The 12,363-nt window shown below is 47.6% G+C and overlaps 1 protein-coding gene across 4 annotated transcripts in view; it reads left to right on the top strand.

Moving 5' to 3' along the window:
- The window catches only part of LOC135901449 (homeobox protein orthopedia-like), a 221,348-nt gene that overhangs the window by 88,014 nt on the left and 120,971 nt on the right, over nt 1-12,363 (top strand). The gene's annotated exons all lie outside the window — the stretch shown is intronic.

Genomic DNA, 12,363 nt, shown 5'->3' with positions numbered 1-12,363 from the left:
CCGGAATTGCTTCCACTTATACAGCGCCTGGAGGGACTCGACGTTCAACTGCCGCGTATTTTCTCTAGGGGGCTATCCTCGTTCTGTCTGCGAGGAAGTGTCCTCTACAAGAGAAACTTCGAGAACAGCGAGACAAAGTTTTTACTTGTCGTACCCACTTCTATTCGACAAGAAATTTTGCATGCCTGTCACGATGAGCCGACGTCTGGACACATGGGCGTGAGCCGTACAGTCGCCAGGATTCGTCTGAAATACTACTGGCCCAAGTTATTAGCATCAGTGCAGCACTACGTCAAGACTTGTCGCGAGTGTCAAAGGCGCAAGACTCCATCCGTAAAGCCGGCCGGCCTCCTCCAGCCAGTAGAGCCACCAAAAGCCCCATTCCAACAAGTCGGTATGGACCTCCTTGGACCCTTCCCAACATCATCTTTCGGCAAAAAGTGGATAGTTGTGGCCACGGACTATCTGACCCGTTACGCAGAAATTGATTCCCTGTACAATGCAACGGCTGTCGAAGTTGCAAAATTCTTTGTCCACAATATCGTGCTCAGGCATGGCGCTCCCACAGTTGTTATTACCGATCGTGGAACGGCCTTTACTGCGGACCTAATGAAATGCTTGTTGCGAATGACACACACTGATCATAGGAAAACTACGGCGTACCACCCTCAGACAAACGGTTTAACTGAACGCCTTAACAGAACACTGGCCGACATGCTTTCGATGTATGTCGACGTTGAACATAGGCTGTGGGATGAAATTTTGCCATACATCACCTTCGCATATAATACGGCCGTTCAGGAAACAACACGAGTCACCCCGTTTGAACTTGTATTCGGCCGAGCAGTATCCACAACTTTGGATGCTATGTTGCCGTTAGATGAAGAAACCCATAACTCACCTGACCTGGATGATTTCTTGCAACGAGCTGAGGAGGCACGACAGCTAGCAAGGTACCGAATACGCCGCCAACAACGCATCGACGCCAGCCGGTACAACCAGCGCCGTCGTGAAGCTCATTACCAGCCCGGTGACAAGGTGTGGGTATGGACCCCAGTGCGACACCGTGGACTGTCTGAAAAGCTTCTGTGCAGATACTGCGGCCCTTACGAAATACTTCGTCGTATAAGCGATGTCACTTACGAAGTGAAATCCGCTGGACACGAGAGCCCAAGACGACGCAAGTCCACGGAAGTTGTGCATGTTGTCCGCATGAAACACTACCAGGAGAGGTCATGAACAACAGCAACAACAACAAAAAAAGTGAGCGCCCACAGGAACCCCTACTTCCTCTCACGCATCGGGCCGATGCGGTAAGGAGGGGGATAATGCCACGACAAACTTGGTGACATTCAAGTTGCGCGCCCTTTGCATTGGGCACTGGGCACGCCTTACAGTGGCGCTGTTCGGCAACAACAGGCAGCGATCTTCGTGGCACGGGCAGCCAGTTGGACCCGACTCGCATGCGCCACGTGCACGAGGTGTCACGCGAGGAGAAGAGGAAGTCGGTTCGAGCCCAGCTTGAGAACACGACTGCCGCGGTTTTCTGCACGACCTCAGTGACTTTTACTTGTGGGCACAAGTTCGCCTTTAATAAATATCCTTGTTTTACTAACATCGTTACAATATAGAAAGTGCTCACTTGCCTGATTTTTTTCGAGCTTTGCTGCCCGACGCGCAACCATTTGTACATATGAGAAAATTTCGGGCACATTGCGCAACATCTGTGGATTTAAAACAGCAAGAAAACTGTTGTCGCTTGCGCCTGCCGCAACGTCCACGCAAATGCATGGCGGTAACACATGATAGCGGAGCCGGTGCACCTTCATCCAAGTTCCTCAGCGGGCTGCCGGTATTGATGCACGAGAGAGAGAGAGAGATGCAAATGAGAGAAAGGCAGGGTTGGTTAACCAGATTTAAAGCATCCAGTTTGCAACCTTGCACTACAGAAAGGGAAATGGGAAGTAAAGACGAAAAGAAGAGGGGGGACAAAAAGAAAGGCGCGAAAAAAAGAACGCTCGGATTTACTAGCTCCTGTTTCACTGCGGGCTCCACAGAAGACTACCAGGGAACATTCCACGTTCCTGCCTCTATCATCAGAGACTCGTCTCTCTACAGAATGCACAGTCTGTGTACCCATTATTTTCTCCATCTCGACTTCTTTCAAAAGGTGACGTGTGCTTTCCGTTTCGAGTTTCGCACTTTCTCTCGAGCCTTAATTCTAGCTTCACTGCTCTCCTATTTTCTCAGTTTCTCTCTCCTTCCGTGTGCGTACTCCGACCCGCGATCACGTGTTAAAAATTATATTATTGGGTTTGACGTGCCCAAACCACTATTTTAGTATGAGGTACACCTTAGAGGGGGCTCCTGAATAATTTCGACCCCCAGGGGTTCTTTAACGTGTACCTAAATCGAGATTGTGTGTTGCGGTTGTATTGTTGCTTGTTATGCATCTGCTTATGCAGTTATTGTTCTTACGTTTCATATATTTTTATATCCCATAGCGTCTGTTCTAGTTGTCTTACGTAACTTTTTCTTTCTCTGTGCACTAGCACCTAGACCTCGCTGTTGTTCCTGGGCACAATAAATGAAATATTTGTTTATTTATTTATTTAGTTAGTTAGTTATTTAATTAGTTAGTTGGTTAGTTAGTTAGTTACGTTTTTAGTTAGTTAGTTATTTACTTAGTTAGTTAGTTGGTTAGTTAGTTAGTTAGTTAGTTAGTTAGTTAATTAGTTAGTTAGTCAGTTAGTTAGTTAGTTAGTTAGTTAGTTAGTTAGTTAGTTAGTTAGTTAGTTAGTTAGTTAGTTAGTTAGTTAGTTAGTTAGTTAGTTAGTTAGTTAGTTAGTTAGTTTACATCTGCAAGACCCTTCCGTGTGGCCAAAAAAACTTCTTATTTATGACATTTTAGGAACCCCTCCGTGAATGTGAGTTGGTTCCTGCGGTTCTGATTAAATGGAGGTGTTTTGCCGCCTCGTGTTTCTGCTAGGAAAGATTTAAAAGCACTATAATAGGTAGTGGCTGCAATTGAAGGCGTCCAACATCGCTATAGGACTCAGTGCCGCTCTGACGGACGTACGCAACGGAGCCCGGTGTCAGCCTTCAGACGTACGCGCAGGACAAGAATCAGCGTGAAGTTTGGATCGGGAAACTTAGAACCGGCAAGCAGCCATCGGCTACAACTCGGGTGTGCAGCAAGCACTGCCGCTAGGAAGATTTCTGCTACGGCGTCGGATCCACGATTTTCGGTGAGTAGCATAAAGCGCGCACTGATACGCTCGCCTGCGCGCGCGCTGCCCTGCTAATGTCATAAGCTTCGGGCTATGTACCTGTTGGTGCTAGATACTGGCAAGATACTGGTCACTCTTTCGGCGGCTGCGTATGACGCGAGTGACCGCGGCCGCACCGGTCCTAACATGAAAGCGATCTGCGATCGGGACAGAGTGCGCCGAGGGCTGATAGCTTAGTGTGCGCTACCCGCCGTGGTTGCTCAGTGGCTATGGTGTTGGGCTGCTGAGCACGAGGTCGCGGGATCGAATCCCGGCCACGGCGGCCGCATTTCGGTGGGGGCGAAATGCGCAGACACCCGTGTGCTTAGATTTAGGTGCACGTTAAAGAACCCCATGTGGTCAAAATTTCCGGAGTCCTCCACTACGGCGTGCCTCATAATCAGAAAGTGGTTTTGGCACGTAAAACCCCAAATATTATTATTATTATTGTGCGCTGTGGTCTCGCGGCTTAGTTCGCGTTGAAAAGAGAGGCAGCACGAAGGTCAATTCACTCGCTGCTGCTGCCGGACTTCCTCACGCCAGCGTTTTTGACAGCGTGTTTCCACGGTCATCGAGTGAGATGTGTTCAGGTTTGCTTATACGCGCATGACACCATACTTGTTAATTTAGTTAGTAAACGAATATTTATAAGTTTATATGGCCCATATAACTGCTATCCTTACTTCGTATAGCTCTCTAATAATTTTCTATCGCAACTGGTATTTCGCCTTTTGGGTGAAACTGCGACTTTTTTATTTCGTCTCACGAAAGCGTTCAGAAAAGTTGTGCGTTTATTTCGAAATTATTTTTACGCTAGAATACGGGGACAAAGAAAGGGGGTACAAGACATACGAAGCACTGCGTACAGCTCATTTATTTCGAAACAGGATCAGGCACGGTATCCTTGAGCACTATCCTTCAGGCAAGGAATTTCTTTGTTGGAAAGCGAGAAGGAAGGCATGCTTAGAGAATCGTCCCCTAACTGTATGTTTAAACCTGTCATGAGTCGTTTCATGTTTATTAATCTCCTGGGAGAACGAGTAGTACGTTACATCGATGGTAAGTCGCTATCAAAAGTATTATGAGTTAATATAAAGAAATAAATCGCGCCATGATATTGGCCACATGCGGACACATATCGAAAATGTGCCGTTTAATTCAGCCATCGATAAATTCTTAGTACGAATAATTAAAAAAAATGGCTTCATTGTAAACTGAGTTGCGATTAGGCAGCATCGTAACGAGTCTGCTGTGTGGGTGTTTGTATGTGCGTGCGTGTGCGTGTATGTGCATGCGTGTGTGAGTGTGGGCGAGTGCGTGCGTGCACCCGATTGCCTGTGTCTGCGTGCTTGTGTGCATGCATCTGTGTAGGCGGATAATTTGTTAGCTCAAATGGAAGAGCAAATGACAACTTGCTACTGCTTTCACACTCTGAGTGGTGCTTTTTTAAATTTTTTTACGAGCAAAGCAGCTCTGAAAGCAGGAGTGTGCGTGAGCTTGGCCAGTCAGATTGTTTTTTTTTTTACGCTGTTTCCAACGAATGATGAACCATGCCATTACGATGCACCGAGAAAAACGCTCGCTGTGGAAGTAACGAAACGTTATAATGTGCTAACGGGCCGCTTAACATTGTGTTTTATCGCTTGCTTAGCGCACCCCTTAACGTCTCCTCCAAGCGAGCTGCTGACGTACAATCACATCGGTCGTGCGCTTGCTTTTGTAGCCAACGCACGACTTAACCGCCATAGCCTTTTCCTTTCTTTCTTTCTTTCTTTCTTTCTTCCTTTCTTTCTTTCTTTCTTTCTTTCTTTCTTTCTTTCTTTCTTTCTTTCTTTCTTTCTTCCTTTCTTTCTTTCTTTCTTTCTTTCTTTCTTTCTTCGGTGCAAAGGAGTGGGGCGTTAAGGCGCCTTCTGTGTCCCTTCTTGTTCCCCTTCCCGGCCGTTGCCTCTTCATAAAAAAAAAAAAGAATGCGTACCCTAAAAAATTCGTTACCTCACGCCTCGTTTCTCCTAGGCATTTCGTTTCGCTTTGTCTTTCTGCGCGGGTCTTTGCGCTTTGTGTTCTTTGTTTCTATCATTCCTTCCCGATACTCGCGAGGCTGGGTCCCTATACTTACCCCTATGAAGGCATTCCTTTGTGTAGAGCCGTCCATCCAGTGTATAGTTACCGGTGCCCCTGTTTCAAAAACGACATGAGTCGGCGTTTATTTTATATAGATATCTCTTGTTCTCTCCTTTTATGCGACCGCTTTGACTATTTCATTCTGTCATATATATATATATATATGTAATGTCTCTCGTGAGCGCAAGTTTCATCAGGCTTGTCTCTCTAGTCGAAGTAGTCCACGTGTTACGGCGCTTCGCAAAATGAACAATTTTGCGGCAGGTTTTTCACATTATCTAGATTTACGCCTTCCTCCTAGCGCTCACGCGCTTTGGAGAACACAGGTCGCAAGATTAGATGATGGGAGAGTAAGCGGCAATGAAAGGAAGCCTTAATGAGGGGCGCAAGGAACGGCAGGCGAGAATGGGTGACATTAAAACGAGCAATTTCAAACCGGTGAGAAAAAAAAAGATGAAGCGGAGGGAGGGCATGAATGTAGAGACAAAGCAGTAGGAGGGAGAGGAGGAAGAGGGGAAAGGGAGAGCCGCCGCCTCTGAAGACGTTCTCCCGAGTCCGGGCTAAAGCTCTACAAAGTGGCGTTCATGAGGCGTAAGGGAGGGCGATCATTAAGGAGAGCGATGACACGGGATGCGAGGGGCCGCTTTCGGTTCGCTTCCGCCACCACGTTTCCCTTTTTTGCTCCCTCGAGCAGGCAAGTGCCCCGTGTGGTGGCTACACGTTGGCGCGTTAAAAGGCCTATGCGCGTCGGTGCGCTGCGAGGAATTGCATTTGGCGCGCCCTAACAGGGCCTCTTAGCCGTCGCCGTGACGTGCTTGACAGCCCTCGAATGAGCCAAACGACGCTTGTCCCTTCGTTGAGAAATTACGCGCATTTTCTTTCTCCCTCTCTCATATGGCATGTGTTGTAATGCGTTTCTGTAATATCAACCAAGCTTTCGCAGCAGCTCTCCTCTATAGCGTTTTTATATATAGTTTTTGGTGTGGACCAATGGTGCATCAATAATTTCTGCAGTAGCCATTGTCGAAAATGAGGAGCTCATCGTCTTAACATTGGCTCTCATTAGTAGCCAAGTTAATTGAGCGATGTACGCTCAGAATGCCATGACTCTGGCGCTCAAATGCGCGGATTCGTGGCCGGTGTTTCTAATGGGTCTTGCCTGCTATGAATTGCCCTTCAATTAACAAACCGTGTTTCCACTGTCTTTTTTTTTCGGCAATACGCTTCGCACTTTCCTTGAAGTCATTGGCATTGCAAGACCGAGCGTTCCTAATGATATTCAGTGTTTCGTGAAGAATCAACGTTTTTTTCTTTCTTACTCTGGATGCACTGTTTCTTAATGCGCAAACATCTTGACCCTTATTTACACACCAATAGGCGATAATCAAAATGCACATTGTTCTGGGAGCACTAGGCGCATCCGTCACCTTTCGTATCTTCGAGGTAGGTGCATGTTCACAGGCTCAGTCCTTGCCATAGTGCAGCTGTTTACGCCTCCAAAGTATAGCATTCTTGAGCAGTTTCTTTAACTGGGCTGCCGTGAATCCGTGAAGCCTCAGAGGGGGTCTGTGCGCCTTGAGTGTCCGTCCAAACAGAAGTCCCAATAGGAGTATTTCTTCGAAAACAAAACTTACGTCGAGCCTCCTCTCGCAGTGACAAATTTCGAACCACAGCTAAATGGCCGAAAAAAAGAATTGCTTATTTTCTCTCCCTAATTGACACATTGTAGGCTTCTACAAAACAACCTTTCATAGTAATGCGATGTTTCGGCTTTGTTGCGTCCGCAAGAAAACATATCGCACATGAGCTGCGAAATCGAAGCTACTGGCGCTATTCGGCGAAAATGAAATTAAATCTTCGCACACACAAATAAGGAATGCTGTGTTGCCGTGTACGCGTGCAAGGTTATCACCTCGAGTGTCTGAATTAGAACTGTGGAAGATGGAACACACGTGCATACCGTTGCGCAGACGAAGTACAAAGATGATTGCCAATTTCAATTTGATGAGCTGGTCTTGTTTGCTGTTTTGGTTTTTTTTTTTCGTTGGCCGCAGTATATGCGTATAACAAGCGCCTGCACGGTGGGGCTCCGCACCCCTCTATCCTCGCGCGCCCTGAGGTAGACCTGCTGCATCTCTCGCTTACGCTCCTGGGCATGCACTGCCTTTGGGCTTCCGGCGCCTGAAAGCTGAATACTTCACTGTTCGCAGAAGCTCGAGCTGGAATCCAGCACCACGCAACATTACGAGGCATTCTGCAAACACGCGGCTAGCCCTTCCAACGCGGCTGCTCAATATGAGAACCGAAGAGCGAGAACCATGAATTTGGCCCTCTGTGCCAGACAACCATGGCCCTCTGTGCATCGCCTCCATTCGGGACGGAACGTGCGAGCAAACGTGTGAAATGATGCTAGGGGAACTCGCCTCGGTGATTGCGAGCATGCACTGAAGTTCCGGACGGTGCATATAACGTGAAGTATCCTGTGCTGTGGGAGTGATGGCGGTGATCCGTAGTGCAAGATACAAAGGTGCACATGCATTATAGCTAATACATTATAGGTGTATCAGTGCCGTAATGCAAATGACGCGACACCTGCATCAAAGAATTTACTTAGTTTACGTTACATTTTCACTTCAACAATTTAAATAAGCATTTTTATCATTAACTTGGCGTTTACATAATCCTTGCTTTAATGTTAGCGCTAACATTAAAAAGGCTTTGCTTAACACCAATTCCCACATATGCGCGGGGTCCGCCTGATTTGTATCTTTCGTAAAATAAGTAGCGGGCACTGTTCGGTTCTCTTCTATATATCATCTCGCTGCCGAGTACGAGATCGCTGGTTCGATCCAGGCTTCAGGGGTCGCATTCCGATGAGGGCGAAATCCAAAGACATTGTGTACTGCGCATTAGGTGAACGTTCAAGAGCCCCAAGTAGACAAATAAATTCGAAGTCACTTAATTCAGTGTGCCCCAGATCGTGGTTCTGGCAACGTAAAAATCCCCGAATTTATTTTGGTTCCATCGACTCGTTGCCCCTCGTTACGAGGCACAGAACAAATCAGTGAGGACAAGTGGCTCTCCGCTATCAAGAGCCTCGATGCCGGGGCGCAACTATGGGCTCTCCAGAGGACCCATGATTCGGCGGTCGGGCATGGCCTGACTGTCCCAACGTGGGAGCAGCCCGCAGAGCGCTGAATCGCGTACCTCGGGGGGGGGGGGGGGGGAGGGGGTATGCTGTAAGAGTCCACCTAGTGGACTGTCCATTTCGGCCGCTGCTGATTGGCTAGGGCTGCTCGTCTCCTCATCGCTCATACAGCTGCATCCAATCAGCAGCGGCGGGAATAGACAGTCCCCTAAGTGGAATCTTCCAGAATAACCCTCCAGGACCTTCATTAAAGTTTTGCATCTATCCATCCATCCATCAACTCGTTGCTTTTTTAAGAACCGTCTCCCACACTAACCTGCCAACTAACTCTTTATTTCCTTGTCTCTCTTGCGTGAGGAATAACCGACTAGAAATTTGCTTTTCAGGCCAACCTCTCCCCCTTTCTCTTAATTAGAATCTCCTCATCCTCTCCTGCGCTGTTACGTCAACCGTAATATTCAGGAGGTTCTCGGCTTCTTGCATTTTGCATATGCAGCTCAGATATGAACGGATCAGCCGTAACAACGTTTCCTTGCGACTAAATGAGCGTGGACCAGGCCAGATTGATCTGTTTTTGAGGCAATTGGCGTGAAAACGTTTGTTTCTACGTGTATGTGATCAGTGTGACTCGCTTTGAGGAGAAATCGATTACTGTGATTTACGGCCCAAAATCAACGCTGGGGTGTGAAAGAAGCCACACGGAGATCTCCAGACTCATTTTCACTTTGAAATAGAATAATTCAAGTTTGTCTGTAAATGGGCTTGGTGGCAGAACTTCGTTATATCTGCGTTGTTAGAATTTCAGGGCCTCCCCGAGATTTATCCTTTCGTCTTAAAGCTTTCTCCAAGATTAAGGTTAATCTCACTAATCTACGCACAAACGTAAGGCCAGATATCCTGAACCTCCGAATCGATCTACGAAGAGTGGAGGCAAAGGAGAATACATTTGGTAGATGGTGAAAAAAGCCTTTCAGTGCCAGCTGACGCAAGATCTTTTCGTTTTTTTAAAGCTATATATGGGCTAATTTTTTGTTAAATTATGATGCTTAAGAGTCCGGAACTACACAGTTGGTTGCAAGTGTCTCGGGTGTAATTTTGGGGACGCGGACTCTTTTAACCTGCACCCAAAGCATGGCGCATGGGAATCGAACCGGCGACAACGTGCCTAGCAGCACAGCACCATAGCCACTGAGCACCCACGGGAGGAGTCACGTTGCCCGTAAATAAACATGACTTGAGGTGAACGTTGTGCTTTTTTGTGCCGCGGGACATAAATTGATTTTCTCCGTCAGGTGTCGGCTCAGATACTTAAGGGTTTGTGTCGACCGACTTTGAAAGTTGTAGCGCGTCGCGTCACATAACTGCGTGATTTTATTTCTCTTTCTTTTTTATTCCTTCTATCAAATTTTGTTCCCTTTATTCCTTTCCCTAGCACAAGGCAGCCGGCTGATACTTACGCCGGCTGGCCTCTCTCTTGCCCTCTTTTTTTTTTCCTTTTCCTGTCCGTTTTGAGTCGATTGAAGCGTTCATAGAACACGAGACACTGGAACTGTGAACACCGCCATCATTCTCACAGAAAGCCACCAGAGCCTTGCTGCACTTTATAAAGACGACTGGGCTATGCTAGGTTACTGCCTACTCTGTTCTGTGTGTGCACACGTCACTTCTTATCATTTTCCCTTCTTCCCTGTTTCCCTATAGTATATAGTATATGGTAGTAAATCAAGTGCAACCTAGTCAGCCTCCCCGCCTTTCCTATTCGTTCTGTTTTTCTCTGTCACAAACAAGAGTCGGTCAAGCATGTCTTCGTTGATCGCTGGATTTCTGCTTTTTTTATCTTGTACAAGGAGCAGGATGACCTCCAAAGTACACTCGGAACAGAGTTACAAATTACACAACAAGCTATTCGATGCATAGAACCGGACAGCTTTAGATATAACAGGTATTTTGTGCTCTGCGAAGTTGCTTAGAAACTGTGATTTACCCTCATGGTCCGTCCATACTTACATTATTGAACCAGCTGCTAATTGCTCGAAGTGTTCAAGATTGTGCGCTACGATGATGAAGTGTTCAAAACGATGGATAAACTCTGTTAAGTGGAATCTATATGAACGTAAAGTTGCGCACGTATCATTGTAAAGTTCGCCGCTAAGCTTGAAGCTTACTTTTGGATGTTCCTGACGGTAATATCATGTCTAATATACTTCATTAAAGAAAAATTTTATCTTTGTAGTGCAGTTGGCTGCAGCGTAAATTTTTGTGTAGAAAGCTCTCACGCTCGCTCCCAGTTGAGGTGCCTTCAATTCATTCTTTCTTAGTTCATGTTATCGCCAAGATGACGATAGAATGTGCCGCAGATGACCATTTCTTGCCTATGGAACACGGCTGCGAAGAGTGGCGCGGAGCACGACGTTATGAAAGCTGCTTGTAAATATACCTCTTATCATCTTCCAACCATGATCGAAATTTGTTGTGATCATCTGTTTCAAGACCAGACACGGCTGGATAACCTTTGTGTGAGATTAGTTTGCGTGCAGGCTGTTCTCTGCAATAGACCAAAGTGAATGTTGATCGCGCAGCACAAACGTGAATATCAAGACTATTCGTGTGACATAAGCAGCATGCCCGAAAACTTCTCCCGAAACTCACTTGAATACCTTTGATTATCTTGCCAGATTCCAGCTATACTAACTTGCCTTTATTGATTCCCATTACATAGAAATAGCTTTCGGCGCACGTTCCGATGTCTGTTTCGTCGTAGACGGCAAGACAAAACGACTGCAAGCAATAAAAGTTTTTCTAACACACTTCAAGCATAAAATGACCTACTAGGAAGACACACTATCACCGAAATTGTCCTACCCAATGAATTTCCTGCTTAACGCGAACATTCAGCGCAAACTGCACACTTACAGCATGCACGCACTTAATGCTGGATGTGCATCTACAACGGCCTCACACAGGACAAATACATCGGCGTTCCGCGCACTATGTACTTATGCAAGCTGGATATACTTGCGCCTCTTAGGAATTGCCCCTATTTACAAATTTCAGGTGGTGCTGCCGCGAGAGAAGCTGAATGCAGGCTCTAATACCCTCTCGAAGTACTTACAGCACCATTGTCACCGGCTCGGTGAAGGGACGGCCTTGCGTCCGACGCCGGCCAGGGCAGATTTGCTCCCCTTTCTACGTCCGGCTAGAAACAAAGATTCGGCTGCGGGTCGCCAACAAAGCCATTCGTTCCCAGAGCCGATTATTCGTCTCCTCCCTAGATCCCCGGCACACTTGTGAGCACATGTGTGCTTCCGAGTCTAGCTCGACCATTTCAAATCGCGACCACTCTACTCTCCCTTCTTAAAGGAGGAAGGGGAAAGCTGCGACGTCATCTATGGGGAGGGAGCCGGTGGTAATCGCTTGCGGATTAATTTGCCAAGAGCGTTCCGGAAAGCCTGGCGGGAGTCAGCATTGTGTCCTACCCTTCCCCTCTATGACCTCCCTCTTCCCTGCACCTTGCCGTTTCCTTACGCTCCCGGTGCGCCTTTCTCACTCGGTGGCGCATAGCTGCCGCGATCATTCCCACGAGCGCGGCCGACTACCGACTGCTGCGGGCTAGTTCGCGTCGCGAAAATCCCCCGACTCGATAGGAAGAAGGGGCGTTAGCGCGCGCGCGCGCATCCCTGGCTGCACCGCCCGCGGTGCAGCACTGCGCATGCGCCTCCCCACTCGGAGCGCCTCCGCCTTCCCGATTCTCCCGCTCCCCCTTCTCTCCCGTATCCCGACGAGCGATTCGGCCGCCGTCCGCCACCCCTCCCTCCCGCCTGTCCT

The sequence above is a fragment of the Dermacentor albipictus genome, chromosome 1, assembly GCF_038994185.2.
Source record: "Dermacentor albipictus isolate Rhodes 1998 colony chromosome 1, USDA_Dalb.pri_finalv2, whole genome shotgun sequence".
NCBI lineage: Eukaryota > Metazoa > Arthropoda > Arachnida > Ixodida > Ixodidae > Dermacentor > Dermacentor albipictus.
The sequence above is the reverse complement of the archived record's forward strand: the minus strand, read 5'-3'. Positions and strand labels throughout refer to the sequence as shown.